Source organism: Carassius gibelio, chromosome A16, assembly GCF_023724105.1.
Source record: "Carassius gibelio isolate Cgi1373 ecotype wild population from Czech Republic chromosome A16, carGib1.2-hapl.c, whole genome shotgun sequence".
NCBI lineage: Eukaryota > Metazoa > Chordata > Actinopteri > Cypriniformes > Cyprinidae > Carassius > Carassius gibelio.
Genome location: NC_068386.1, coordinates 4,902,954 through 4,929,773, shown reverse-complemented (window position 1 = coordinate 4,929,773; position 26,820 = coordinate 4,902,954). Strand labels below are relative to the sequence as shown.

At 37.4% G+C, this 26,820-nt stretch overlaps 1 long non-coding RNA gene across 1 annotated transcript; it reads right to left on the bottom strand.

Moving 5' to 3' along the window:
* Positions 1–451: 451 nt before the first annotated feature.
* On the bottom strand, positions 452–26,049 carry LOC128031153 (uncharacterized). The gene is made up of 4 exons (XR_008188058.1): positions 25,530–26,049; positions 8,644–8,728; positions 5,326–5,419; positions 452–1,566 (listed from the first exon to the last, which is right to left on the bottom strand). It is a non-coding gene; the product is annotated as an uncharacterized LOC128031153 (long non-coding RNA).
* Between the last annotated feature and the right edge of the window lie 771 nt (positions 26,050–26,820).

Genomic DNA, 26,820 nt, shown 5'->3' with positions numbered 1-26,820 from the left:
TCATGTCCATCTGCTTGAAAAGAGATGGAAGGTCTAGTGTCGATAATGATGAAATTAATAAAGGCCAGAAGATATGAGGAATCAAGCTGCTATGATATGACGTTGTAGGTGACCTAAAAATGCGGTGACATCTAAATCGACTGGTTTTATTGAAGTGAAATATATTAATAAGAATTTTAATATGGCAGAATGAACCAGACTGCACCAACCTTACCAAGTCATTTGTAATTATCTTTCTATTTTTTCTTCCTTTTTTTTATTTATTTATATGGCACATTTAAACACAACTTGACCAAAGTGCTTCAAATTACAAACGTATACAACAAGACAGCAGAGCTATATAAACAAATAATTAAAAATAATAATGATCTCAATAGATAAATACAAAAACATTTCATTGACCACAAATCGATCAAGGAGATGAGATTTAAGCATAACTTTAAATGATCAAATTTCACTTTTTAAAATAAAGGTTCTTAGGTTCCAAAGGTTTTTGCAACCTCAAAACACTCCTTTGGAACCTTTGTCTTTAAGAGTAAATGCCATAGAAGACAGTTCTTAAAATAACCTTTTATTTTTCTTAGTGTGAAGGACATTTTAATAATGTAAACATAACATACATCATGTTTCTAAATATGTCTGGCAAAATATTAAATGTATTTTTTAAATGTTTTATATATAATATTTCATAATAATATCATAGACATGACTTTAAAATCCATCTACACTAAATATTTAAAGAGTAACATTTTCTTGTATTGTTTGAATTATTAATCAATTCATATTTTTCCTGTATTTTCAAGATCCTTTTCATCATCGAAATGTTATTTGGGGGAAAAAAGGTTCTTCTACATCATTACTGTGAAAACACACTGTATATTTTTAACAGTGACTGTCAAAAAACAACCATTCAGTGAACAGATTCTTTTTTATTTCTAGTGTGCAGAATATTAAAAAAATCTAAAAAACTAAAAACATCTCTATCTGTGCAATGGAAATATGTTAAAGGTTCTTCGTGGAACCATCAATGCCTATAAAGAACCTTTATTTTTAGGAGTGTAGGTAAATCCTCCTTTTACTCTGCAGGATAATTTCTCTTAATAAGTATTTTGCCTAGACTAAAAACTGAAAGCTGCCAATTATGATATTTTGGATCCTCAGCGTGTGTCCTGCATTGCTAATGTCGATAGTGTGAGATTATTTTATCATTGGTGTTGTGTGTGTGGCGTTCTATAGAGACACAGTGTGTATCTGAGTATAGCTCCAGCATTATCAGTGTGCCATGTAGCCGCTGGTCATGGCACCGTGCCCCCTCCAGCATCCGCAGCGTGCCAGCAGATGTCTGTGAGCGTGCCCGCTTCTCCACCCTGCCAGCGCCAGCCCTCTGCCCAGCAACACACTTCTGCTCCACACCTTCTTCTCTATGTACTCTTTTTCTTACCTTCTTTTCTGTGTCATTCTTCCATCTCTTTGTTTTCTTTGCTCTCATCCTCTCCTCTTTTCACTGCTGATTTCTATCCTTCCATTTTGAAGCTCGTCTTCAGTTTGTGTTTTGTTCTCCAGGAGCTGAAATCAAGTAAAACACACACAGATGGAGGTTAAAAATCATTTGACATTCTGTGAAAGAGGACTTGGTAAATAAAACAAACTGTTAGAATGATGATAAGAAAGGAGTTCATTTTTTCTTGACTTCGCGAGGAAAGACAAAAATTTGAGGGAATTTGTTTGTGTGTGTTTTACAAATGCAAATATGAGCCTTGTTCTTATCTAATTTTTATTATTTACTATTTCAGATATTCATACCCCACTGTCAATGATAAATGTAATATTTACTGAATCTTAAAGATTTATTTATTTTTCTAAGATTTGTCTTTCTAATTTCTGGGTTTTTTAATATCTGTTACTTAATTAAAAGATTAAGATAATTATATGGAAATTATCAAGATTGTCACAATTATCTATATCTGGTTAATATAAATTATTATTAATAATAATTATCATAAGAAATCATAAAAGGTATTCTATGTGAAATATTATATTAATTATAACAGAAACAGTTCCAATAGTCAGTATTTACCCTCGTTTTAAGAATCATTTAGATATTGCATTAAGCATAGTTTGTTCCTGTTGTAACTATAAAACTCTATTTAAATAAAATAGAAAATAAGGGATAATTAACATTAAGTATTGGATATTTACAGACAGACAATGCTGATAAACTATAATACGTATTGAATTGTATTGATGAAAATGAATTGCATTGAAATACAGCTGCACGCCATTTCTGCAATACCTTCATTAAAAGCTGCCAAGGGAGGAAAATACACAGAATATCGAGTTGATTAATCTATAATTATTAGATTACAAACGGCCGGGCTCAGTCCAGTTCCTGTTGTAACTATAAAACTCTATTTAAATAAAATAGAAAATAAGGGATAATTAACATTAAGTATTGGATATTTACAGACAGACAATGCTGATAAACTATAATACGTAAATGATCTTTCTTAACTTTTGTTTTCTTCTAAGCAGTGAAAATGACAATGTACAAAATGCTAATTGGATTAGTTTTAATCTAATAACCTCTTCACACATGCACTATAAAAAATAAAAAGGTGCTATTGTTACCTTAATGTGTTATTTATACCTGCCCTGACCCATAAAAATGACTTTTGTTGCTGTCAGGTTGATTCAGCCTTATTAAATGACATTTCTCATTTATTTTAGATGTTACCATTTGAGGCAAATTATTTTAGGTTACCTGACAAAACATTTTTTACACTGCAGGCTCAAAGAAATGGCAGCAAGAGCTGTGAAACATTGCAACACTCACACTGTACAGCTTGTGAAACAGCATGTAGACCCATTAAGAGAGAACCAGATTTTCTACAGTTACGTAACTGACGGATTTTAGGACAACAACAATTGTTCTGCACTTTTAATACCTATTTAATCATAATCTATCAGCACTAACTGAGTACAAGACATCTTATACCTGATGATCAGCGTAAGTGTGTATTGCATGGACTACATTTTTGAGAAACAGCTGAAGAAAGTTATTTTGTTTTAACAAGTCAAAATGATAATCATAACACAGGTCTAGTGCGTTTGGTAGTGCGTTGGTATAATGACATCATAATACAGGCCTAATCATTTTTAATGCATCTTACAACCAAATGATCAACATCTTTATTTTATGTCCAGTACTGAGCATAATATCCTCCCCAGGGGATATATTTGCAGTCTTCCTTTCCGTTTAGGTTTGCGAGGATAATATTCAGTGGATATCAGTCAAAAACAGCATATGAACTGGCTGTTGGCTCTGACAGAATAATTGCATTGAAATACAGCTGCACGCCATTTCTGCAATACCTTCATTAAAAGCTGCCAAGGGAGGAAAATACACAGAATATCGAGTTGATTAATCTATAATTATTAGATTACAAACGGCCGGGCGCAGTCCACAACAGTTGCGGTTAATTACATGCTTGCAGGGAGCACTTGCGCCCTGACAGATGTAACAATAACTGCATAATATCACATTTCTGAGCCGAGCTGCCAGTTAATCAGAGAGCCTTATTCTAATGCGCCTAATATAACTTTCTGATCCATAGCGTTTCATATAAAACATCTGAACTAGAACGTTTGGATTTGGTGCTATATATTTCTCAGTTGTTCTGTAGCGTGTTGGTTTTGGTCAGTACAGCCTCAGAGGCAGCAGCACAACACAACAAGAAAGAGACGAAAAAATGCATCTGTGTGTATATTTTCTCAGTGAGGCTGGGTGTAGACAGCTCTGAGAAGTGAATCTACATCTGCCAGCCTCCATGCAAATAGCACCGCCATCCTTAATGGTGAAACCTTCGATGAAAAACAGATACAAATATTAAATATTCAGGCGTCCCTTTCACTCAGTATCAAAAGGCTCCAGATGTGCTGGGCCGGAGTTGTTATCGGGCGGCCAAACGACAGGCATTGAATTCATTCCTCTGAATTTCAGACCATATAAAAGTGTTTTATACGATGCAAATGAATGGTAATTTTTGACTATGGAGGAGAAACGGGTGGCTGCCAATAAACCCTATCATTTGGGACTAAAAGTCCACAAACGGGAGACACTTTGGATTCGCCTTGCCTGTCTTCCCGCGTTAGATGCCTGAGATTGCCGCGAAATTAATCCATTTAACAATCTGTGGCTTAAAATTTAAGGATTTCCAGTTTTTTTGGAATATCAATAAGTTCCAATTGAAGAGAGAATTCTTTTGCAATTCAGGCATGTGCGGGCGATAACGGAGGAGTTGGCATGGAAGGCAGGCAGAGATGGATTAATTATGCAGGGAACATGGAAATTCTGCTTATCAACGCTTAGCAAAGGAGCCCAGCTCACATAATCAGAAAAACCAGGATGAAAAAATATAACAATGCGGTGGCACCTTCCAGCTCATCGTCTTACAAGTTAGATTCTTCCTGTAATTAAAAACTAACATACAATTATATTCATATCTCATAGGCAGACTATGAGTGGTTATGTGTTAAATATCAGCAAGGGGTATAAAGGCTGAGGTGGGGGTATTTCAAAAACACACACACCGTTTTACACAGGGATGGAGGTCTCTTGGGACGGATGGAACTACTTAGGCAGGAAAACTTAAATTATCATTTAAAAGCCAGGGAAGACAAAGCTAACGGAGCTCAGAGATGCCCGTTTATTTACTGCTGGCAAGCAGGGAGGAAATGTATGCTTTCAGTTCACACTTATCACGGGAAACTTTAAAGGGAACGTCAATGGATAGGGTGCGCAAATCCCAACAGAGCATGTTTGATTCCGGCACGCGGACCTTTGGAGGTGTTTTCACTAACGCGATAGGGTGAATAATGCAGAATGATGGGTCATTTCCACTTTTTCGTTTAGAAAACTGGGATTTTGCAGTAACGCTCACAAAGCTCTTTGTTCCTGATACCGTTTGGTGTTGGCAAGGAACAGGAATAAGGTGGCGAAGCTTAATCCAAAACAGACCCTGATTTCTGCTGTGTTTCTTGCGTTCTGTTGAAGATACCTCTGTTTCCCGTTTTGTTGTCCTATCAGAACTGCTGTGTGAGCCGGAATGACTATTACAACTACAAATGCAAGGATCATGGAAGTTTCAGCAAACACCAGTAGCTTTTAAAAGAGACTCCTTGCAAATACATTTCTCACTCGTGACCCTTCCAAACTTTTACATTTTAGCAAATAAACTAAATTAAATGGTGGAACAAAGCATTCCCACAATGTTTTGTGAGTTTCTTTGACCCAATAGTTCTAAAAAATGTCTATATTTCATTCACCTGGAATGTTGGCGATACACACGAGGACTGATGAAGTTTGGTTTTAGTTTCTTCTCCTTGTCTTTCTTTTCTGGAAATGGTGTTGAGCGCAACTCTGTAAAATAGTGAACAAAAGACAAATAGTGTAAAGCTGAAGGAAATCAAGTTCACCAAAAAAGCACAAATCCTTCAGTATTTACCCTCATCCTCCCATGCTGAAAAAGAAATCATATTCAACATCAGTCACTTGACACTATAGAGGCCATTTTTATTGTCAGCAGCATCAAATTTTAGCATTTTAAAATATAGAATTAAAGATTTTCTTTATGCATATTTTTTGTCTATCTGTAGAATTATTAATTCCTTTTTTTAGGTAAACAAGTTTACTTACAATAAAAGCACCGCAACATCTTTTTTTTTTTTTTTTTTTTGAATTTCAGCAAAAGGGATTTTCAGTGAAAACATTTTAACAACATAAACCTGAGGTTATATATTTTTTTACATTTGTAAGGAACAAACCAAAAAATTTAACTCCTTTTGGAATATATAAGACTTGGAAGATAGCACATTGAGCCCTTTCGCTTTCTGACCACGCTGTAAAAAATTACCATGAATTTAATAGTAAAAGACTGTAAAAATGCTATAATAAAAACTTGTTAAATGGTTAATGGTAAATTCCCCTACTATATAAAGTGAAAAACTGCATTGCACATTACATGTAATTTTATGGTAGTATACCATTTTTGGAAGTGAAAAGACTAGAATTTACAGTGAAGGATTCCCTGCGTTACATTTCAAATTTGCCCTTTTTTTATAACTATGTTTCTTCTTAATTTTTTCTTATTGTGTACATTAGGGTTGTATGCTACATCGAATGCTGTACAATTAATGTTTTTTGCACTATTTCAGTTCCATGTGTGTCACCATGATGGTGTTTAGTGTTTGTCATGTTTCTCATCACCACCTGCTTTTGGTAGTGCGTTGGGATATTAACATTATATCAGTTAATGAAATTATAGTATTTAACTGTAAATTTAAGTTGAAACCATAAAACATAAAATGGGGGGGGGGGGGGGGGGTGCATGAAATTTGACCGTTTTTTTTTTACAGTGCAATCAGTGCATTCATGTTTTTCTTGAGCATTCAGACCACTTTCCAAAATACAAATTTTGAGTTGATCCAGTTTATCTTTAGTGTTTCTGTATCTGCGTGCATCTGCATTTATCTAACTCTCGTATAGCTACAGTACACACACATCAGTCACCGGCTGCAAATCTCAGTTTTTGGACTGAATTGAATTCTCTTGCCGGCTAAGATGTGCCTAAATGATCTTCCACCTTTATGAAACACCTCACATCTGCCTCTTTTGACACAGACCAACGGATGAAAGAAACCAAGGTTAGGCGAGACCAAATCTCCTCAGTTCATTTGCAAGATTCCCGCAGCTTTGACGGATGTACTGCACCTGTTGCCGATGTCTCGATTCCATTTTTTGATCGGGACACTCTCTGACAAAGGGCATCAATGGAGGCAGAATAGAAAAAAGAGAGTGGATGAGATCCTTATCGAAAACTCTCCACTGGACAATGAATTTTTCTCCACCATTCAAATGTATCGGCGAATGCTTGAACGGTTCATTTCAGCCGATCCCGTGGGGCGACAATGGACCGGAGAAATGAGTGATGCTATCTCTCTCTTGATGTCATTTCCCTGATCCGCCTCATCCTTTGGCCCTGTGTACCTCCATTAATTAGAAAGCAGAGGAAATTCCACTCATCAGCTCTTGGCTTTCTGCTTGTCTACTATCTGAAGAACTCTTTTCACTGCTCAGGGAAGCCAGAAGGGAAAAACACGCATCTGTTTCGACCCTACAGTACTTAGGCTTCAGGAAGGAAATGGCATTTAAAAATATTCATTAGAGTATGATAAAAATAAGAAAAAATAAATGAATTGATGAAGCTTTGCTTGGTTCTCCTTGACTGGAAGTTTGATGGTTCACTTAAGAGGGTGTAAAATGAATAATTAGTAGTTTTGGGTTAGTCTTGTGCATAATGTACCAAAACACCTAAATCAAAATCTTTAAATTCTATACAGACAGACACAGATTTCAATCACTATAAAACAGTGAAACATTATATACACATATTTAATTATATGTCACTACATATAATATAACAAATATTTTTAAATATTAAAGTCAGTATTAATAAAATAAATAATTTACAGCTGTTCCGTCTAATTAATGCTAATGCCAAATATTAAAATATGAAAAAATAAATCACCTAACATTTTTAATCGAATTAAAAGCACCCCACATATTTTCTTAAATAAATACAAACATACATAAATAAATAGTTGTAATAATACAATGTTTGGGAGCATATTCACCCAAAATACTTCGGAGGAACAAGTATTTAACAAAACACAAAAATCGAAATAAAGAAAACGGGAAAGAGTGTTCCTTTTGCAAAGCCACTGGAGGGTGGAGGAGGCAAAAGTGTCATCAATTTTTCAAAGCGGCAAAGATAAAACGACCAAATTTTCCTGTTGTCTCTGTGTCTGTGAGGACGCTCAGGGGCAAAGACCTGCAATTAGCAGATATGTGGGTGGGCATCTTCGACTGCATCGAAGCATGTTAACACAATGACTGTAGATGAGTTTAGCGCGAGTCTTAGACATGTCAGTCTCCTGTCGTCAACGCTGATTAACCACTTTTTTTTGACCACTTTTTATGAAACTTTCATGTTGCTTTTGATGTTTTTTTTTTTAAGCTTGAATGCTTCAGTAACTAATAAATGACATGGAAAGTCATGCATGAGGAGTAAATAATCCCAGAATTTTCATTTTTGGGTGAACTATCCTTTTATCCCCTGACGTATGTTCTAAAAGGAGTTGAATCTGATCGCAAGGCCTCCTCGTCTCTCACCCTCCCGCACAGGTTCATGACTGAGCAGAAACGGAGACGCTTCATCTGTGAGATTAGCTCTGGCAGGCTGGCCGCTGGACATGGACTTCTGGACAGACTTAGTTCTGGGTATAGCGATCCATTCGCAGATGACAGATGAAATCTGTCTCCTCTGGCTGGACGTGTATCCGCAGGTGATACATGGTCACAGATAATAGGACACGAGGTGGACGGTGGGGGATGGAGACCACAGGGCCCCTGATCTCAGCAATGCTGATGTCACTGCCACAGGTGGCACACGAACTCCGCCCCTAACTTCCTAACAGCAAATCACACACTTACAACCTATCCAGTCATCCTCACCGAACATGCATTGTGTGTGTGTGTGTGTGTGTGTGTGTGTGTGAGAGAGAGAGAGAGTAAGAGCAACTCACAGAAGTTTTATCTCATCCCAATCTGTGTGGTCTCAGGCATGATGATTTTGCACCTTGGCCACATCGACCTTCATGCCATCCTGAACTAGAAAAAAAAGAGAAAAGGTGAGGATGATAAATGGACTTCATTTATAAACACAGGGTTAAATTAGGCTAAAAAAATACCCATTAAACCCCCCCCCCCCCAAAAAAAAAATGTCATATTATAAATAACAATACATTTTAACATCTTTAACATCTCTTTCTCATTATTATTGAACAAGTTATTATTATTATTATTATTATTTAACAGCCCTGGAAATGTATTTCTATTTGATTTATTGCCTGATGTTTTGTTTTTTTCTTCACTAAAGACCATTTGTCTGCGAACAGTCCTTTTAATTTTTGAGAACAGGCGAATCTCACATAACATCTTTCACCTCAATATCAAAAGCTGAATTATTTTTATACAAAGCAAATTAATCCTCTTTAAAGGGACATTTTGATACAAATATATTGAAAACTGTAACTGAATTATAAATATATATTTATAATATAATATAGATAGCTTTAAATACACTTTCTTTTCGTTTTGGGGATGAACTATGACCTGGACATGTGTTCATTAGATTCATCTCTGAACTCGTTATAAATCTGTGAACAATTCCCCAGTATATTAGCTTTATGTTGCGTTCATTTATAGAGCAATGTTCTATCAATGCTAAAAAAAAAAAAAAAAAAAAAAAAAAGAAAAAAAAAAAACTAGTAAATGTTATTAAGCTATCTTTTTCCATTTTTAATACACAAAGATTTGTTCAATTAAGTAAAGTCAGCATTTTCCCCAGTGTTTCTCTCTCTATGAGATGATCAGCCCTGGAGGCCTGTAGTGTAATATAGAGAGCTCCAACTCTCCGCTCTTTATTTATCTTATCACGGCAGGAAACCTGTGGAAAGGGTGAACACTCAACAATTATGTGTTTCTGCCGTCGAACTAAAACACTGAGAACACTCTCAGGAAACCCATGGAGAAACCAGCGGACTACAGCTTACTGAATTTAGCGAAAGAGAAACCTAAATGTTTGGTTTTAACAGTCAGGATCAAGGCCTGAGAATGAAGAGCAGTAGTTTTGGAGACTATAAAAAACACACAAATACATGACAGTTCAGGCAAGATAGTCTCAGTGTGTGTGTGTGCCAGACTTCAGGATAATGAAAACTCTTGCCACGTTAGTCTTTAATGAGAACACAGAGATTTAATTTCATCCACATTATAGTCGATTCCGTAGGGGAGAAAAAAATAAAAAAATTCTATAACTCCGTATTTAGATAATCCTGAGATTTTAAATATGTGGTTTTAAGTAAGGTCAAAATTCCAAGCTAATGCTCTATTCACAGGTTTTTATTCAAATGCTCTGGTAGTACTGCTTAATTAATTTCCATAATCAAACACTTAATCAGCTTCAGAATCCTAGGCAATGATACAGAGAATTCTCTATAGTCCTATTTCTCTATTTCTCTATAGTCCTCTATTCTCTATAGAAGTTCCCTATCAGAAATGAAACATTTTTCAGGTTGAAAAAAAGAGAGAAGGAAAAAGAGTGAGAGAAATCCAAGACTTTAACCCTGACTCAAACTCATCAATATATATATATATATATATATATATATATATATATATATATATATATATATATATATATATATATATATGAATAAATAATTAAGTAGGGCTATTAAATATAATAGTAATGCGTTGCTGATCCAGTGCTAAAGTTCATTGGCTATCAGCAGATGAAGGAAAAATTCAACCCACTTAAATAATAAAAAACTTTCTGAATATCCACAATAATATCTGCATTTGGCCTTTAGTTAGAATGAGAATGTTCTCATTTATTTGGCAAGTGGTACAAGTGTGAAACAAGAACTTATTCTGAACAGTGTGATAAATGATTACTTAAAAGTCTGTTTTCTAAAGTATTTTTCTTTCTGTTGCGTTGTGTTTGTTTTGGTAGGACTGAGTAACACCGGTGTAGAGTCACGCTAATGGCCTTTTTAACGCTCTGCTCAAACCTATTAAAGCACCAATTCTTTCACGACTTCCTTCATTTCTGATGTGATTTCCTCCCTGTAATTACTCTTTTCGTTCCCCTGATTATCAGACAATGTACCTGCAATGGAAATATAAGACCTCGACTAGCCATTCCCCGGACAAAAACAAAATTTAATTTGATGTGTCTGGCTGTCAAACATCATTGTTGAAGGGATGCAATTAAGACAATATGATCTGTTTTTATTTTAGTGTTGGAACTGGGACATGTGGAAGCTTTATGATAAGCAGTGAAATAAAACTGGCCGCTATCTGTAACGGTGACTTCAGTGACTTCCAGCACAATTAACGGTGCATTGGCGGTGTGGAGATTGCTGGACTGCCCCGTTAACGCAGGATGCAGATGTGATAGTCCACAAGCCAGGTGAGGAAGCAGCCTTTTCTGTTCCGTTCCGGAGAAATTAGATACTCCAAAAAAAAAAAAAAAAAATAAGAAAAAAATTGTACTGCCATGGTACGTTTAAATAAAAACAAATACATAATAATAATAATAATAATAATAATAAAACAGTAGCAAAGTATGTTTTGTTAGTGTAAAATTAGCTATTTTAGGACATTTTTAAAGAGTTTTGTCCCTAACAAACAAATAAAAACAAGTAGAGTAAATAAATAAATAAATAAAAATAAATAAAAACAGATTACCATGGTATGTAAAAAAAAAAAAAAAAAAAAAAAAAAATCTAGGGCCAATTTTGTCCTGTAAGTGTAACAGCAGCAATCGTGGCATTTGTAATAATATGTACATACATTTTTTTTTTTTGCCTACATTGTGTATTTTAACAGTGTTATTATTAACCAATCATTATTGCCTCATTATTTGTTTATATAATGCATTTTAAGCCATTTTAAAGGCTATTGATGGCTTAGGTCTGTTTTTATAGCAACAACAACAACAACAAAAATATTACAGTATATTAATACTTTGTAAAGTTTGGGGGATCGCAAATCATTTGAATCAATTCGGGAGTTCGGAGCGGGTTCGCGAATCATTTGAGTCAGTTCGGGAGTTCAAAGCGGGTTCGCGAATCATTTGAGTCAGTTTGGGGATCACAAACCATTTGAATCAGTTCGGGAGTTCTAAGCGGGTTCACAAATCATTTGAGTCAGTTCGGGAGTTCTAAGCAGGTTCGCGAATCATTTGAGTCAGTTCGGGAGTTCAAAGCGGGTTCGCGAATCATTTGAGTCAGTTTGGGGATCGCAAATCATTTGAATCAGTTCGGGAGTTCGGAGCGGGAGCGGGATCACGAATGACGAAAGATTCTCGCTCATAAATTTTCAAATTGGCCATAACCTTTAATTCGTTGCTGCCAACTGGGGTGGCAGTAGGGGTGGCAATGCTTTCTTTTAGGGTGGCAATATGATCTGTTTTTATTTTAGTGTTGGAACTGGGACATGTGGAAGCTTTATGATAAGCAGTGAAATAAAACTGGCCGCTATCTGTAACGGTGACTTCAGTGACTTCCAGCACAATTAACGGTGCATTGGCGGTGTGGAGATTGCTGGACTGCCCCGTTAACGCAGGATGCAGATGTGATAGTCCACAAGCCAGGTGAGGAAGCAGCCTTTTCTGTTCCGTTCCGGAGAAATTAGATACTCCAAAAAAAAAAAAAAAAAATAAGAAAAAAATTGTACTGCCATGGTACGTTTAAATAAAAACAAATACATAATAATAATAATAATAATAATAATAATAATAAAACAGTAGCAAAGTATGTTTTGTTAGTGTAAAATTAGCTATTTTAGGACATTTTTAAAGAGTTTTGTCCCTAACAAACAAATAAAAACAAGTAGAGTAAATAAATAAATAAATAAAAATAAATAAAAACAGATTACCATGGTATGTAAAAAAAAAAAAAAAAAAAAAAAAAAAATCTAGGGCCAATTTTGTCCTGTAAGTGTAACAGCAGCAATCGTGGCATTTGTAATAATATGTACATACATTTTTTTTTTTTGCCTACATTGTGTATTTTAACAGTGTTATTATTAACCAATCATTATTGCCTCATTATTTGTTTATATAATGCATTTTAAGCCATTTTAAAGGCTATTGATGGCTTAGGTCTGTTTTTATAGCAACAACAACAACAACAAAAATATTACAGTATATTAATACTTTGTAAAGTTTGGGGGATCGCAAATCATTTGAATCAATTCGGGAGTTCGGAGCGGGTTCGCGAATCATTTGAGTCAGTTCGGGAGTTCAAAGCGGGTTCGCGAATCATTTGAGTCAGTTTGGGGATCACAAACCATTTGAATCAGTTCGGGAGTTCGGAGCGGGTTCACAAATCATTTGAGTCAGTTCGGGAGTTCTAAGCAGGTTCGCGAATCATTTGACTCATTTTGGGGTTCGCGAATCATTTGAATCAGTTTGGGAGTTTGTAGTGGGATCGCGAATCATTTGAGTCATTTATGGGGATCGCGAATCATTTGAGTCAGTTTAGGAGTTCGGATCGGGTTCGTGAATCATTTGAATCAATTCGAGAGTTCGGAGCGGGTTCACGAATCATTTGAGTCAGTTCGGGAGTCCGGAGCGGGATCGCGAATCATTTGAATCAGTTCGGGAGTTCGTAACGGGTTCGCGAATCATTTGAGTCAGTTCGGGAGTTCAAAGCGTGTTCGTGAATCATTTGAGTCAGTTTGGGGATCGCAAATCATTTGAATCATTTCGGGAGTTCGGAGCGGGATCACGAATCATTTGAATCAGTTCGGGAGTTCGTAGCGGGTTCGCGAATCATTTGAGTCAGTTCGGGAGTTCAAAGCGGGTTCGCGAATCATTTGAGTCAGTTTGGGGATCGCAAATCATTTGAATCAGTTCGGGAGTTCGGAGCGGGAGCGGGATCACGAATGACGAAAGATTCTCGCTCATAAATTTTCAAATTGGCCATAACCTTTAATTCGTTGCTGCCAACTGGGGTGGCAGTAGGGGTGGCAATGCTTTCTTTTAGGGTGGCATTTGCCACCCTATGCCACCCTGGTAGATCCGCCCCTGGTTATTACAAAATATTTATATTTTAAAAACATAGCTTCTTTTTTTTTTTTTTTTTTTCACTTTTTATTCATCAAAGTATCCTAAAAAAGTATCACATGTTCTGAAAAATATTAAGCAGCAGAACTGTTTCCAACTTTGATAATGAATCATTAGAATGATTTCTAAAGGATCAAGTGATAATGATCCTAAAAATTCAGAATCACAGAAATAAATGATAATTTAAAGTATAATAAATTTAAAATCAATTATTTTAAATTGTAATAATATATCACAATATTATAATTTTTTCTGTATTTTTGATCAAATAAATGCAGGCTTGATGAGCAGAAGAAACTTCTTGGTCTATATATATATATAGTTATCTTCGCATGTTCATTATTCATATAAACCAGTTTCAACAGATGGCAAAAATGTAAAAAATAAATAAATAAAAATGTTGCTACCTTTATACTACTTTGTGTCTTTCATTTTTTCTTTTTAATTGTTTTTGACAGAAGATTTGCCAGATTTGTTACCAGGGAAACCGCTAACAGCAATGCTGTCAGATCTTCCAACATCAGTTGATAAAGGAAGCAGAGGGTCATTTCATTGAGAAGTAGAGGATTATTTAGAAGAAAACAACCATGCAAAAAGTAGGTTGTGCTTGTCAAGACTGCCTCGCAACAGCTGAATTCGATCTCATTAGAGCCATTCGTGCAGCTTCCACAAATCCCAGGTGGCCTCTTTTATTTTGACTCCTGCGCAGTTAAGGTGTTGAGATGCAAATTTGTCTCCCATTAAAATCTGAATGCTTGAGTAAAAGAGGTCTCCTACAACCTTCACACGGCTTCATGAACCCTCCCAATCCATTGATCGTGGTTAACAGGCATTGCATGATTTTTCTGATGCATTTTTTTGTGGAAAGGGAAAGTGACTGTGATTGACAAATTGCCTGTAAAGAGGACAGCATTACTGTAAGGTTTACAGTATTTAAACTCACCGTGTATGACAGTATCACTTTCCCAAGCAATTTTACTAAAGTACATTCATCAGGATCTAAAAATCATCTAAAATGAATATTGGTTTCCTTTACTCACCCATGTTTTTCATACGTCAGTGGTTTTATTCAGAACCCTGTTCAATTTACAAAAATGTGACTCACTGAACACTGTACTAAATATTTTCCAGCATGAATCCTACAGTACAGCAAGATCAGTTCGATTCCAGAGCTAATGACTCTATTGAACCTTTTCTTTTTAGTGAAAATATAGCAGCAGAATAAAAGAAAGACATTTTTGTTTTAAATCAGATCCCATTAAAAAAAAAAAAATCTTCTCTGCCACTGTTGGGTTGTTGTGCTATTTTGAGCAAATCCAGCTTTTCTCAGACCCAAGCTATACAGTATGTGACTGTCAAAGTGTTGGGTGTCCCAGCAAAGAGAAATGAATGGAGTTCAGGCGGCAGAATGAGTTCTTGTGTTTGGTAAGCGTCTGTGCGTGCCAGAGCGCAGATGGACAGCTGTGGGGGACGTCTGTGTCTCTCACACTTTACTGCGCAGGACTCTCTCTTTCTCTCTCCCACCACACACAGAACATACGCTGTACCTGCAGCTTTAATATTCATACGCAGCGCTCTGATTGATTGTGTTGACAGATTAAAGTGTGACTCTGTCACTCCAGATGTTCGGAAGCACTGATAATTGTGTTTCAGTTCAGTATTTCAGTGTAATCCTAATAGATTTGAATTAGGGCTGGGCGGTAATATCATATCATGATATGAAATATGAATCCTTTGATCACAGAAGTGGTATTCATAAAAGTTGTATATCAAGATTTTAATAATTAATCTGCAATAATGATTTTTGACTAATTATTTAATCGTTTATCTAATATATTATTATTTATCTTATTATTATTGTTATTATTGTTATTTTCTGCCTTTTTCACTTTATTTCACTAATTAGACCATTCATCTGCAATAATGATAAAAATCAAAACATACTGTAGAGCATTTATTTTTTTCAGGAAAATTAACAAAATAATATGCTGATTAAGAAATATACTTGTAAATACTTCATCTTTTGATCTTATTATGTTCTCTTTTGGAAGCAAAATATTACATAATGATATTATTATTAATAACGATTATATATATATATATATATATATATATATATATATATATATATATATGTATATATATATATATATATATATATATATATATATATATATATATATATATATATATATATATATGTGTGTGTGTGTGTGTGTGTGTGTGTGTGTGTGTGTGTGTGTGTGTATATATATATATGTTTATTTTATTATTTCTTTTTGCAGGAATTTTAATGAAAAATAAACCATGGAGTAATGCAGTTTTTTTTTTATAATCTTGATGTAGCAGAAATGAGTCAAATCAGACAAATCAAAGAGTCCATCAGAGCTGTGTGCATTGAAACATGAGCTGAATTCCTCAGGAAGTCATAAATCAGTTCTAGTGCCACAAGAACCAGGCAAGATAACCAACCAACCAACTTGTTCACACAACAGCTTTCAACATTAACACCAATAGAACAATTATTGACAATTTTAATTCGAAGAAGAGATTGTCAAATTTATTGTTCGTGATTGGAATGCAACGCTGGACATCACATGTAAACCCAGGAGATCAAGTTAAATACTTGCATTGACTTCCCCCCCCAGCCAGTGAAACCAGACTGAAATTCCTAAGGGGGAAGGGCTTTAAACCTTTGTCTTCACAGAAAAGTCCCTTTGCCAGAGAATGGCAAAGAAACTGCTTTTTATACATTATATATGGACCAGAATGAACTCAAAAAAGACTTATGAATGAATCATTCCATTGCTTAACTCCATATTCATTTACGTGTAACCCACACATATGACTATCATGTATAATCACTTATTGTGTATGTCTTTTGATAACTATAGGATACCTAGTCATGTCTAGTATTCAAATAATCGCATTTTCTTGCTTGATATTGTCCTGACAATCATTTATTTGTAAAATATATCATAATCATGTTATAGGAATCATGTCCAAAATTAGACCCTGTGAGGCAAGAACCACATGCTTGGTAAGATAAACAAATGATTTATGATACCCAAGACTCAAGAACATATCTGATTGGTCAAGGCAACATTTGAGGGGTGGCCAACAGGAAGTTTTAAATACTTTGGACACGATGTAATTTCGTTTTTAGTCGGCTTTTAGTTCTAGTCTGCCTGCTGCTATTAGCCATGTCGGCTTTTAGTTCCAGCCTTGCTCGTGCTATCAGTCATGCCTGCTCTTAGCTTGTAGCTTTGCTACCTAGCTTTAGCTTGTAGCATCTAGCCATGTGGTTAGTCATCATGGTTCTTCGAGCGCGGTTCCAGCGTGCCTGCCTGCTGCTACTTATGCCACAATGAGAAGGAACACAACCTAGTCTCGTCAAACTTTATTTCTTTTCTTTTCCGTTTGAGAGTTTCGTGTTCTGAGTTAAGTTTTGTAACGTCCATTCAACTTCAACCAGCGAACACGACTCTGCACTTCCAGCCAACGCCCAACAACCACGGGCTTCCCAAGACGTCACTTCAGAGACTGAACTTCCAGCCAATCAACGACCTCGGGATAGCCCTTTCACCGAGGCTCCTTCTTCACAGGAGATGCAAGTAACTTTACCTCCAGACTGTGACCTTTACTGGTGTATCTAATATAATTTTAACCTCATTGAGGAACTCAATGCGAGCGCTAATTACGTGATTGATGGTTGTTCATGTTTATGCAATTTAACGTATTGCTGTTAACTTGGGATTCCATATTTCCATTCTCTTAAACTCATCTTTCCCTAACTTTTGACCTTCCTGCAACTTGTGTGAATGTATGTGTGCGTGCGTTTATGTTAGATTAGTTTATATGTCTTAAATTTATCTAATAAAGCCTTATTCATATTGAAAAGAGAAGTATCTTGTGTTTTGTGCTTACAAGTTAATGTCTTAAACTGCCGATCTTGTTACTGTGCTAATTGATAGTGTTTTCACTATAGTTTGGATATTAGTATCCAGCGCAGATTTGATGTTAAACGGCTCGTTCACTGAACCGCAGGCGCGTCTCCGTGAACAGCCGTGAAACAGTGATTCTGTTCAAATTCCCTTTAAAATCTTAAATGATTCCCTTTGAGCTAAATTGACCTGTTTCCCTTACATTTATTATGGTGGAGAAAATGCGGGCAGTTTAATCTAAATTGTGAGCATAAACCAAGTTATTTAATCTTTGATTTTGCTAAAGGAATGAAAGGTGAGAAGCTTGCGAGACTGGAGTGTGTGTTTGTGTTTGTGTGACGTAAGCAGCGCGCGCCCTCCCGCTTGAATGAAAGGAGCTAGAGGAGACTTTAACTCGAGTCCGTCTCCCCTTTATTATCAGCAGTAAGTGAACTTAAAAGTAAACATCTGAGATCGTACAATAAGGTAGAAATTGAGCGTGTTCCTCATTTGTGTAATGCCTTGTTTTATAGCTGATTTGATTTCACTGCGTGTTCCAGTGTCTCAAACGCTATCTCAGTCACTGTTTGCTGAACGGAGCTAAACTGTTAGTGTTTAAAAAGGGATATAAATCGGTGAATAAAGAATAGTTTTGAGCGGGTTCCTCAATCTATTTATCAAAGTCCCCGTATTCATATTTCATATAGTTTGATTGCCAGTGCGTGTTCCACTGCCGAATCAAATTTGATATTCGACTCCCCTAAGTTAACGTTAAACATTAGAGAACAATGTTTGCCCATTTGTATCCGTTCACAAAGTGAATGCAATCTCGCGTAACACTGCGTGTGTCCGAGAGTAATTTGAATGGGAGTGTTTTAAAAGCTTGATCAAGTAAATTTTAACTGTGTACCAACAGCGAAGGAAAACTTTTATGTTTGTGTCCAGAAAAACTGGCACGGAGAATCAAATTGCTGAGATTGATATAATAACTACAGCAGGAAGCTGCTATTTGAATTAAGATAAATTTAACTCTATACAAACTGAGAGTTTAAGTGCCACATCGCAAAACCAACTGAAAGGCGGTGTTGTTATTTGTACAGTGTTGAAATGAGCCGACATTTCATGTAACATGCTTAACTGTATTTGCAACAATGCAACGATTCATGTGCTGATCCACTAGAATGTGTTTTGGTTGCCATAGTGACGACCGTGACCCGGAAGCCTAACGTACTTCCGGAGCAACTCTGAACTGTGTACGCGCAGCGCACAAACTCTGCGGTGTCGCTAAGCTAACGAAACCATTGCATTTACATTGAAGTCTATACTAAAGCCTCAAAGGTTAGCCGTTAGCATTACCATCCAGTGGTAAAATAATGTGTGTTTGGGCAACGCTGACGTGATTTAACCATTTTAAACATCTTAACTAACACTTGTTAGTCTCTTTCTTTTTATCGCTCTCTCTTCTCACTAGACCACTTATTTTCATTTTACTAGAAAGGGAAATACTGACTCACAATTATTCAATGTCAAATTGAAATTTAATTGAAACATTAAATTTATTTGGAAGCATTTAAAATTTCCCTCTCAGATCATTTCATATGATCTTTTATTTCTAGTATTCTCTTTTGGGTCTAATTATTTTAGGAATGAATAAGCCTTGAACTTTGGAAGTTAAAGTAAACTTATTCTTCCTAATTTATTTATTACCCATCTGAATATATGCTATTCAGACCTTTACTTATTTGAATGCGTTTTACCCCTCTTCCTGTTTTGGTTATACACTTAACCACTATTGTTTTACGTATTGATTTCCTCTTTTTAATTTCATTTTTGCATATTTTGCCCATTTATAAATTTTTTTAATTTTACTTTTTCTTACCATTTCTTTACTTTGTGTATCCTAGCCTGGGAACGACAAACCTGAGCCCTAAAAGGAGACATTGTTATCCCTCACTACGAGTTCAAATAAATTAGAAAGACAACTCTCTTTCATTTAAAGTTTATTTTGTTTGATTAGTTGTGTAGCAACTAACACAACGCTCTCCTTGTAGTTGAGGTAACCGCTTCTGAGACTTACCATCTCCGTCCTCTCTCTCCTTTACTTTCCTCTTCTCTTTTTACATTTGTAGGACATGTAAGAACCATCAATCAATTCTAAGTGAAGTAAATACACAATCGTGCCAAAGACGACGAATCATCCTTATGAATTTGATTGTAATCATCCTCTCATTTGTTCTTCCTAACCTCCCTACATTTGGAAACGCATTCCAAGTTTTAGCATCTCATCCATCGTTGAGATCAATTTAATAGAGATACGTGTTGAGCAACTGTCGCCTTCGCTGACTCCCTGGTGAGCGGTCCAACTGAAAGGTGTACGGTGTCAATCCTGTCAGACTAAGAAAAGAGATATCAGAATTATTATTGTATTCTTTTGTCCAAAGCAAGAAATATAATAATATTATTTACGTTTTTGATAACATTTAATTGAAAAAAATAATTTTCCTCATTTGAAAAACAGAAATTTTGCTTGTCATTTGAATTTGTTTTTCACCTCTGTCTCTCTTTTCCTCTTCCTCATTAGAGTGACAAAGTCTTCGCATCTCTAGTCTACTTAGACACCCTGAGACCAACACAGTCATCACCACATTTCACTAGTGGTTCACAATCACTGATACAACACTTAGTTGTCCCACCACACATAGGCTTTTACTCCACACAGATCTGTGTCAGTCTCTCTTCTCCCTAGCGTGCCAACATGCCGCAGACTGCAGACCCCATTGCCCATGGGGAAGATGTGAACATTTGGCTGAGAGGCATAACAGACAGCCTCACTCCAAAGACATTTGAACTGTTATTATTTTTAATAATAATCCTAATCCTGAGAAGATTCCTGACACAAGATTCAAGCCAGAACAACAACCACGAGGAGCTAGTCAAGATCACGAGCTCACTAAGCTATGCCTTCACAACCCAGCTGAAACTGAGCGACAAGCACATCACCCACCTTCAAGAGGAGCTGGCACGTGCTCAACATCGCATAGACAAGCTGGAAGTGAAAGTTCAAAATCAACTCAAAGCACCCAGCGAGAGGGAGCAGGATACAACAGAACAAGTTATGAAGCTCCTAGCAGCCCTGGCAGCAGCTCAGCTCGACCAGCGACATGCAACGGCTGCTCAGAAAGACCTGGTAAACAGACTCCAGTATGCCGAACAGCTACTAGAGAAAGCCAAGCTAGACATCAGAAACAAGAACTCTGAAATCAGTGCTTTGAAAGACCACCTTGAAAGGTACAGAACTGAAATGGACAATCTGACCCAACAACTAGATGATACCAACGATGAGCTCTACATGGTCAGAAAAGAACTCCAAAATGCTTACAAGCACAAACTAGAGCCAAGAAAAGAGAAACATCTCTTAGCCTCATCACTGCTGAGCAGAGCAGAGTCCCACGTCCAAGAACTGGCATGTGGCGAAAGGAGCGAAGGGCCACAACCCAAAACCTCACCTGCCTTCGCCACACAACCCTTTCCTGCCAACGAAAGAAAACCTCCCGTCCAAGGCCTTGAAGCTGCACACGGGATGACCATCAAAGACCTCAACAAGCTGTCTAAAAACATCAGCAGGTTCAACCCGAACTCCACAGAGAGCCCCGACATCCAAGCTTATCTGCGAGATATCGAATTTCACCTGGAAGTGAGACCTCATGTGACTGACAGAGACTGGTTATACCTCCTTAGAGCCACGTCCAGTTCCGAGGTACGAAACTTTCTAGATCGACAGCCCAGTCAAACCAAGTCAAACTACCAGCGACTTCGTGAGGTCCTGATTAAAGAGTTTACAGACCCAGAGTCTGAACATGGACTGTTAACTGCCTTGGAAACCAAACAAGGTCGTCAAGAGACTCCACAAGCTTATTACAACCGACTCCGACAAGCCTACTTTGGTGCACACAACAACTCTGACCTTGAAGAGGATGTGAACTTCAAAACCCTCTTCCTAAAGAATCTGCACCCTGGAGTCAGTCACCATCTAGGTGTCATGGCCTGTCCGAACTCCATGACCATCCAACAGTTGCGTGACCTAACACAGAAGGCCTATAACAAGCAGAAGTTGGCCTCAAAGAAAGGTAACAAAACATTCACACTCTTGAACTCTGTCAACAAAGACTCAAGCCTTGCACTGGACGACACCCAGTGGCATCACAACACCAGAGTCTTCCATCAAGAGCACAGAGAACGTGACACCCATATCCACGACCGCTTTCAGCCCAACTGCTGGAAAAATCCATGGGACCAGCCACGCTTCTCAAGAAACCAAAAGGATAAGAACATCTGGAAACCTAACCAGATATCCAAAGGTAATCAGCTGACTCATCCAAGAGCAACTCGTGTGGGTAAGCGACAACAAAACCCACCTCAGCACCACTCAGACATGCACAGTGCTGAGTATGCACAAGAACATAACCGCTTACCATTAGAAGACACGGAACAAGTCATGGAACAACTAAGAGAGTTCCTTCAAGACAATTTACATGCATATGACCACAAAGTTGAGTCGTGCTCGCTGTGACCAGCGACAGAACGGAAGGCCGGTGATCACCTGGTGCACCACATCAGAGATGACAAGCACCTGTTCAACAACGACTCAGAACGAACAAGTCTTTCACGGCCAACTGTTGATGAAAAATCTGAGGTACTAAAGGACATCACCTCAGTCACTAACAAACTGTCAAATGAACTCCAACTCCAAGTTCCAAATTCCCTGTCTGTGCAACAGCAACCACCAGAGCACAGAAGGTCAGAAAGTCTGCTACAGCCAGAAGGCATCACAAGAAGAATGCAACATAGGAGACAAGTTTTGCAACTCAGCTTCACACAGCCATGCCAAACTGCCTCCGACTGTCTGCCAAAGAACCTCCTGCCTTGCTGGACTGACCCCTCATTAGACCATGGACACGCCCTCATCCAAGCCAAGGATGCTGAGAGCCAGTCTTCAGTGACATGCTAGAAAAAGGGGGAGACAACACAGACTTGAACAGATCTGACCACACATGCACTACACCAGTAACACACAACATTACCTACACCCAGAGGTAAACACATCTACTGATAACACAGTCAACAAACATATTCTTCCCACAGGTAGAATATCCAACTTTTAGTGTAACAAAGTTACACATACCCACCATGAAGAAACGTGCAGCCATCCTCACAATAGGTAGAACACCTGACACTAAGTTAAGGTTCATGACACACTAGCTGCACCTGACATCCTAGCTCAATAGTAGTTGTAACCCATGCTAGGAAAACCCACAGCAGCCTTGTTTTGTTTTGTTCTTCTTCTACCTATCCTTCTCCTTCCCCTCTTTCCTGAGTAGGTGAAACGCCTAGACACCCTGCGAGGGTCGAAGGTCTGATATTAGGATTGACTCGCAACACCTAATATCCGCCAGCCACTCTAAACTGAATGGAAGCCAGAGAGCTCCATGCATGATAGGTCAATTCATTGAATTGAAAATGAAATTACTAGAAAACTAATGGTAAACATGTAAAGTAAGACAACCTAGAAGAACCAAACAAAGTTAACCACAAATTTGATTGATGAATCAAAATAAAAACAATTTCCAAGACGATCTAAACTATCCTCAATGTGCTAAACTACATTGACTAATTGAACTTAACCACGTGTACCTAAATAACCTGATGCCTGCACCAGTACAGTAACTGTCATGGAGGTGTTGTCTTGCTGTTTGCTGTGTTTGTCTGCTTCTTCTGCCTTTGTTTCTCCAGCGATCGACGATGTCTTCACCTAAACACCTCGCCGATCGAAAGGGGGATATATGTAGCAGAAATGAGTCAAATCAGACAAATCAAAGAGTCCATCAGAGCTGTGTGCATTGAAACATGAGCTGAATTCCTCAGGAAGTCATAAATCAGTTCTAGTGCCACAAGAACCAGGCAAGATAACCAACCAACCAACTTGTTCACACAACAGCTTTCAACATTAACACCAATAGAACAATTATTGACAATTTTAATTCGAAGAAGAGATTGTCAAATTTATTGTTCGTGATTGGAATGCAACGCTGGACATCACATGTAAACCCAGGAGATCAAGTTAAATACTTGCATTGACTTCCCCCCCCAGCCAGTGAAACCAGACTGAAATTCCTAAGGGGGAAGGGCTTTAAACCTTTGTCTTCACAGAAAAGTCCCTTTGCCAGAGAATGGCAAAGAAACTGCTTTTTATACATTATATATGGACCAGAATGAACTCAAAAAAGACTTATGAATGAATCATTCCATTGCTTAACTCCATATTCATTTACGTGTAACCCACACATTTGACTATCATGTATAATCACTTATTGTGTATGTCTTTTGATAACTATAGGATACCTAGTCATGTCTAGTATTCAAATAATCGCATTTTCTTGCTTGATATTGTCCTGACAATCATTTATTTGTAAAATATATCATAATCATGTTATAGGAATCATGTCCAAAATTAGACCCTGTGAGGCAAGAACCACATGCTTGGTAAGATAAACAAATGATTTATGATACCCAAGACTCAAGAACATATCTGATTGGTCAAGGCAACATTTGAGGGGTGGCCAACAGGAAGTTTTAAATACTTTGGACACGATGTAATTTCGTTTTTAGTCGGCTTTTAGTTCTAGTCTGCCTGCTGCTATTAGCCATGTCGGCTTTTAGTTCCAGCCTTGCTCGTGCTATCAGTCATGCCTGCTCTTAGCTTGTAGCTTTGCTACCTAGCTTTAGCTTGTAGCATCTAGCCATGTGGTTAGTCATCATGGTTCTTCGAGCGCGGTTCCAGCGTGCCTGCCTGCTGCTACTTATGCCACAATGAGAAGGAACACAACCTAGTCTCGTCAAACTTTATTTCTTTTCTTTTCCGTTTGAGAGTTTCGTGTTCTGAGTTAAGTTTTGTAACGTCCATTCAACTTCAACCAGCGAACACGACTCTGCACTTCCAGCCAACGCCCAACAACCACGGGCTTCCCAAGACGTCACTTCAGAGACTGAACTTCCAGCCAATCAACGACCTCGGGATAGCCCTTTCACCGAGGCTCCTTCTTCACAGGAGATGCAAGTAACTTTACCTCCAGACTGTGACCTTTACTGGTGTATCTAATATAATTTTAACCTCATTGAGGAACTCAATGCGAGCGCTAATTACGTGATTGATGGTTGTTCATGTTTATGCAATTTAACGTATTGCTGTTAACTTGGGATTCCATATTTCCATTCTCTTAAACTCATCTTTCCCTAACTTTTGACCTTCCTGCAACTTGTGTGAATGTATGTGTGCGTGCGTTTATGTTAGATTAGTTTATATGTCTTAAATTTATCTAATAAAGCCTTATTCATATTGAAAAGAGAAGTATCTTGTGTTTTGTGCTTACAAGTTAATGTCTTAAACTGCCGATCTTGTTACTGTGCTAATTGATAGTGTTTTCACTATAGTTTGGATATTAGTATCCAGCGCAGATTTGATGTTAAACGGCTCGTTCACTGAACCGCAGGCGCGTCTCCGTGAACAGCCGTGAAACAGTGATTCTGTTCAAATTCCCTTTAAAATCTTAAATGATTCCCTTTGAGCTAAATTGACCTGTTTCCCTTACATTGAAAAAAACTTCACATTATAAAACACTGGACTAATACTAATGGAAAAACTAATAGTGTATTTTGAAATGGATAGATGTGAATGGAAGAGCAACAGTTAAAACCCCCACTTTTCACAGAATCAATTCCTGATCAGTTCCTGAAGTTCCTGGACCGCAAACAATGTATCATGTTGATTTAATATCTAAAAGACTGTGCACTTCACCTTCAAAGAGCCTTGTACACAATTTTCTCTGGATCTTGATCTGAATCTCTGTCCATTCTTTCTGTTCTGGACTGGATTGGGACAGCGGGGCGGATCAGACTGTAGAGCGACAGACCTCGTTTCTTCACCAAACCAGTGGTTATTCTCCTTGTCCTCTGAGTTCCCTGCAATGCAAATCCCAGATAGAAAGGGTTGGAAAATTATGCGAAAACTTGGGAGGAGAAAGTGGCTCACGTCTGTTTGCCGAATTAATCGCTTTCTAAATGGCTTCGGGCCAGGCAAAAGTTAACATTTGCAGTTTCAAAGGTTTTCAGCGCTTGCAATGAGCCATGAAATTACTGCATGCTGGTGAAAATGGCAGCTGATGAAAAGCCCACGGAGCAGGTCCCACAGGCGGACAGGCAGCATGGCGCGGGAGGGGAACGCAATCGCCCTCGCCTGCCCAACAGCCACGTGGAGGAAGAGGAGGCAGCGAAGGTGCTGCTTTCTGCAAATCAGGCCACCTGCTCTTCATCACCCAACTGCATGAAAATACCTATAAGAGATAATGGTATAACTTCATAAACATTATGATTACTTTTTTTTTGCATCATCATGCAGTTCTTACAGACCGCAGTCCAGATTGACCAGAGGCTGGCACAATAAAAACATTATTATAATAGAAATAAATACATAAAATATTCCTATTTACATATGAATTGTACACTACATTCCAAGTCATCTAAAGCCATATGATAGCTTTGTGTAAAATTATATGATAATTTATCCATCATTTTTACATCTACAGCAGCTCTCAAATTAAATATAAGCCATATGACACATTAGAAAACATTAAACATCACTAGTTCTCAATCGACTAGCAAAGTCATGAAGTCAAACAGGATTTGATTAGAGAGATAAAGATTATCAGTCAAAAATGGAATACACTTTGGATGTTCTTCACACAAAACATTATAGCTTCAGAAAACTTGTAATATAGTGCACCTTTATTATTAGTTAAAGTACTCTTTTGCCCTTTTTGTCCAAAGGCTGATTATTTATATATAAACATTTGTTTGTTCATAAATGACCTGATCAGTCAGTCAGATTGACGGATTCTTGCAGACTCTTGTTGTACACTTTTCTTTTCTTCAGTTTTCTTGCTGCAGGTAATGACCCGTCCATGACCAATTACCCTGATGTAAACAACCTAGGCTTTTGTTCAGCACACACACATTCAGGAGATGCCTGCAAGGGAAAAGGAGGTGCAGCTCCATGAAATATTAAAACACACCGTGCCAAGAGTGAAGTT